The following is a 5,911-nucleotide window of genomic DNA, read 5'->3' on the forward strand; positions in this document are numbered from 1 at the left end:
GGTGTTCCTTGTAGACAAAATAATACATTAGGTATGTTCCAGTGAAAAAATAAAATAAAAATAAATACATTTTTTTTTAATAAACATATATTCGATTTCTGTGTTTATCTTAAAAAATAAAATCCATTAAAGGAAAACAGCACAAAATACAATTTTATGGCAATATTTTTATGAAAATCAACCCTTTTTTGTTTGCTTTAAAACATACTTGCCAACCTTGAGACCTCCGATTTCGGGAGGTGGGGGTGGGGCGGGACGTGGTTGGGGGCGTGGTTAAGAGGGGAGGAGTATATTGACAGCTAGAATTCACCAAGTATTTCATATATATATATATATATATATATATATATATATATATATATATATATATATATATATATATATATATATATCCTGAAAATATGCCAACAAAACTGTGTTTAGATAATTGATACTTCAAACTTGCATGAATAAATATTAAGGAATATAACATTGCTTGGCTTCTGAGAGTTTCAAAATGTAATGAATAAAATGCTAAAGTTGTTGATAAACAAGCAATTATTTTAATAATTAAATATGGTCATTTTAAATGAATTATTATGATCATTTAAAATCAATTATTTTAAATATGTTTATTTTAATGTATAATTCTATGGCTGGATGTAATAAGGAGTCACAAAAAAATACAAATAAAAATACAATTAATTTTGATGTTTTTAGCAAAATATAGTAAAAATGTATTTAGTTTTTTAAAATGTTTATTAATAAATATATTTATTTTTAGGTAAAATAAACATAATAATACAATTTATCTCTAGTCTGGATGATTTAGTTCTTGTCACCCTGTTGTCCTCCCGTCATCGTGAAAAAAGGCTGTCCTCACTCAGGTCCGCATGGAGCTGGAGGGGGCGTGGCTTCCAGCTCCGGCTGAAAATCGGGAGATTTTCGGGGAGAATATTTGTCCCGGGAGGTTTTCGGGAGAGTCTGCCGGAACATTCGGGAGGGTTGGCAAGTATGAATTAGGTATGTTCCAGTGAAAAAATAAAATACAAATACAAAATAATAAAAACATTTTTTAATAAACATATATTCGATTTGTGTGTTTATCTTAAAAAAATAAAATCCATAAAAGGAAAACAGCACAAAATACAATTTTATGGCAATATTTTTATGAAAATCAACCCCTTTTTTGTTTGCTTTAAAACATACTTGCCAACCTTGAGACCTCCGATTTCGGGAGGTGGGGGTGGGGGCGTGGTTAGGGGCGTGGTTAAGAGGGGAGGAGTATATTGACAGCTAGAATTCACCAAGTCAAGTATTTCATACATATATATATATATATATATATATATATATATATATATATATATATATATATCCTGAAAATATGCCAACAAAACTGTGTTTAGATAATTGATACTTCAAACTTGCATAAATAAATATTAAGGAATATAACATAACTTGGCTTCTGAGAGTTTCAAAATGTAATGAATAAAATGCTAAAGTTGTTGATAAACAAGCAATTATTTTAATAATTAAATATGGTCATTTTAAATGAGTTATTATGATCATTTAAAATCAATTATTTTAAATATGTTTATTTTAATGTATAATTCTATGGCTGGATGTAATAAGGAGTCACAAAAAAATACAAATAAAAATACAATTAATTTTGATCTTTTTAGCAAAATATAGTAAAAAAAAATTTTTTTTAATTTTTTTTAAATTAATAAATATATTTATTTTTAGGTAAAATAAACATAATAATACAATTTATCTCTAGTCTGGATGATTTAGTTCTTGTCACCCTGAAAAAAGGCTGTCCTCACTCAGGTCCGCATGGAGCTGGAGGGGGCGTGGCTTCCAGCTCCGGCTGAAAATCGGGAGATTTTCGGGGAGAATATTTGTCCCGGGAGGTTTTCGGGAGAGTATCCCGGAAAATTCGGGAGGGTTGGCAAGTATGAATTAGGTATGTTCCAGTGAAAAAATAAAATAAAAATACAAAATAATAAAAACATTTTTTAATAAACATATATTCGATTTGTGTGTTTATCTTAAAAAAATAAAATCCATAAAAGGAAAACAGCACAAAATACAATTTTATGGCAATATTTTTATGAAAATCAACCCTTTTTTGTTTGCTTTAAAACATACTTGCCAACCTTGAGACCTCCGATTTCGGGAGGTGGGGGTGGGGGCGTGGTCGGGGGTGGGGCGGGGCGTGGTTGGGGGCGTGGTTAAGAGGGGAGGAGTATATTGACAGCTAGAATTCACCAAGTCAAGTATTTCATACATATATATATATATATATATACATATATATATATATATATATATATATCCTGAAAATATGCCAACAAAACTGTGTTTAGATAATTGATACTTCAAACTTGCATAAATAAATATTAAGGAATATAACATTGCTTGGCTTCTGAGAGTTTCAAAATGTAATGAATAAAATGCTAAAGTTGTTGATAAACAAGCAATTATTTTCATAATTAAATATGGTCATTTTAAATTAATTATTATGATAATTTAAAATCAATTATTTTAAATATGTTTATTTTAATGTATAATTCTATGGCTGGATGTAATAAGGAGTCACAAAAAAAATACAAATAAAAATACAATTAATTTTGATGTTTTTAGCAAAATATAGTAAACATTTATTTAGTTTTTTTTTTTTTTTTTAATTAATAAATATATTTATTTTTAGGTAAAATAAACATAATAATACAATTTATCTCTCGTCTGGATGATTTAGTTCTTGTCACCCTGTTGTCCTCCCGTCGTGAAAAAAGGCTGTCCGCATGGAGCTGGAGGGGGCGTGGCTTCCAGCTCCGGCTGAAAATCGGGAGATTTTCGGGGAGAATATTTGTCCCGGGAGGTTTTCGGGAGAGTCTCCCGGAAAATTCGGGAGGGTTGGCAAGTATGAATTAGGTCTGTTCCAGTGAAAAAATAAAATACAAATACAAAATAATAAAAACATTTTTTCGATTTGTGTGTTTATCTTAAAAAATAAAATCCATAAAAGGAAAACAGCACAAAATACAATTTTATGGCAATATTTTTATGAAAATCAACCCCTTTTTTTGTTTGCTTTAAAATCTGCCATAAATTATAAAAATCGAAAAACGGCCCTATTTTCTTAATTTTATTTGCGTTTCAGACTTGGAAATAAATGAACGGACCAAAAAGGATTCCCCTGGGTTTGAAATAATATTACCAGAGGTGTGGACTCGAGTCACATGACTTGGACTCGAGTCAGACTCGAGTCATGAATTTGATGACTTTAGACTCGACTTGACAAAATGTAAAAAGACTTGCAACTCGACTTAGACTTTAACATCAATGACTTGTGACTTCACTTGGACTTGAGCCTTTTGAATTGACATGACTTGACATGACTTGCTACTTTCCCCAAAACCCAAAGATGAAAAAGTTATTCGGGAGCGCTCCGTATTTTTCATTGTGTACTTGTCTATCAGCGTTGCGTGTGTCAGCTGGTGTGCTCTCAGTACAACAGCCAATCAAATTAGATCTACTTTGTTTTCATCACACAGCATTCATCCAATCAAATTGCAGGAAGAAGACATGTCCAAACCACACGCCAGTGAACAAAAAATGATACCTAAAATAATTTCGTTTGGGTATAAAAATTACGAGGTGGTCAACACAAAACGGTTTGCAGTATGCAACACATGCGGTTCGAAAATTACTGATGGAGAGGCAACAACTTCCAACTTCGTCCGGCATTTGAAGTTGCACAAAGAACGGTAAGTTTTGAATGTAAGATAACGTTTATTGGCTAAGTAACGTGACTTTTATTTGCTGTGTAGTTAAATCAGTGAGGCTGTAAACTCACTGCTAACGTTATAACGTTATTGCAAACACGGGAATCTGTTGCAGTTCACTACCTTATTCATACTTTTTGTTCAGTGATTTTTTTCAAGCAGGGTTACGTTAGTCAATATATCACACGTAACGTTAGACGGCGGTCAGCAGCACCGCGTATTTTAGCCACCTAAAAAAAGACAAAAATAGTAAAATAAAGGTCAGTTAAAATGTATACTATATTATGAATATGTGTACCGTTTTAGCTAGCTTTCTGACATACTGTTGGTTGTTTACCTCAGTGGTCCCCAACCACCGGGCCGCGGCCCGGTACTGGTCCGTGGATCGATTGGTATCGGGCCGCACAAGAAATATTTTTTTTTTCTTTCTTTTTTTAATTAAATCAACATAAAAAACACAAGATACACTTACAAGTAGTGCACCAACCCAAAACAACTCTCTCCCCCCTTTTGTTCTGGGCATTGAACATGAAGACTCTTCCTTCACTGTTCCGAGTGGCCATGAGAGTCTTGGCAGTGCCTGCCTCCAGTGCTCCAGTGGAGCGAGTTTTCAGCCACGGTGGCATCATACTACGCCCCCATCGTGCACAAATGACTGACAGACTCTTGGCTAATTTGGTCTTTTGCAAATGCAATGCAGCATAGGGCCCTGACATATAAAAAGTACAACTTTTTTGTTATGTTCACGTATATGTCATGTTTTTTCAATGTTAACACTTTTGTACAAATAAGCACATTTGCACTTTATTTTTCAATGTGTTTGTTCTGTAAAGGAATGAGTTAATGTTTAAAATGACTGGTTAATAGTGCTATTATAAAGTGCAATGTCAGCACAATTTTCTTTCCTGCAATTTAAAATGCACTTGTTTTAATAAATAAATACAGCGTTTGAAAAGCATACACAATCTGTGTTAATATATTAGTCTGTGGTAAAAAGGACTTGAAAGGACTCAAAATGCAGGACTTAGGACTTGACTTGAGACTTTCCAGTCTTGACTTTGGACTTGACTCGGGGCTTGCCTGTCTTGACTCGGGACTTGACTCGGACTTGAGGGCAAAGACTTGAGACTTACTTGTGACTTGCAAAACAATGACTTGGTCCCACCTCTGGTTTAGATAATTGATACTTCAAACTTGCATAAATAAATATTAAGGAATATAACATTGCTTGGCTTCTGAGAGTTTCAAAATGTAATGAATAAAATGCTAAAGTTGTTGATAAACAAGCAATTATTTTCATAATTAAATATGGTCATTTTAAATGAATTATTATGATAATTTAAAATCAATTATTTTAAATATGTTTATTTTAATGTATAATTCTATGGCTGGATGTAATAAGGAGTCACAAAAAAAATACAAATAAAAATACAATTAATTTTGATGTTTTTAGCAAAATATAGTAAAAATGTATTTAGTTTTTGTTTTTTTTAATTAATAAATATATTTATTTTTAGGTAAAATAAACATAATAATACAATTTATCTCTAGTCTGGATGATTTAGTTCTTGTCACCCTGTAGTGAAAAAAGGCTGTCCTCACTCAGGTCCGCATGGAGCTGGAGGGGGCGTGGCTTCCAGCTCCGGCTGAAAATCGGGAGATTTTCGGGGAGAATATTTGTCCCGGGAGGTTTTCGGGAGAGTCTCCCGGAAAATTCGGGAGGGTTGGCAAGTATGAATTAGGTCTGTTCCAGTGAAAAAATAAAATAAAAATACAAAATAATAAAAACATTTTTTCGATTTGCGTGTTTATCTTAAAAAAATAAAATCCATAAAAGGAAAACAGCACAAAATACAATTGTATGGCAATATTTTTATGAAAATCAACCCCTTTTTTGTTTGCTTTAAAATCCGCCATAAATTATAAAAATCGAAAAACGGCCCTATTTTCTTAATTTTATTTGCGTTTCAGACTTGGAAATAAATGAACGGACCAAAAAGGATTCCCCTGGGTTTGAAATAATATTACTATTATTATTATTTTAAAAAAAATAAAAAATAAAATAACGTGTGCAGCAGCCATCTTGAAAGGAGACTTCGGATGTCGTACGGTAGGGGGCGTTGTTGTGGCTTTTTGTT

The sequence above is a fragment of the Nerophis lumbriciformis genome, linkage group LG19, assembly GCF_033978685.3.
Source record: "Nerophis lumbriciformis linkage group LG19, RoL_Nlum_v2.1, whole genome shotgun sequence".
Classification (NCBI taxonomy): Eukaryota; Metazoa; Chordata; class Actinopteri; order Syngnathiformes; family Syngnathidae; genus Nerophis; species Nerophis lumbriciformis.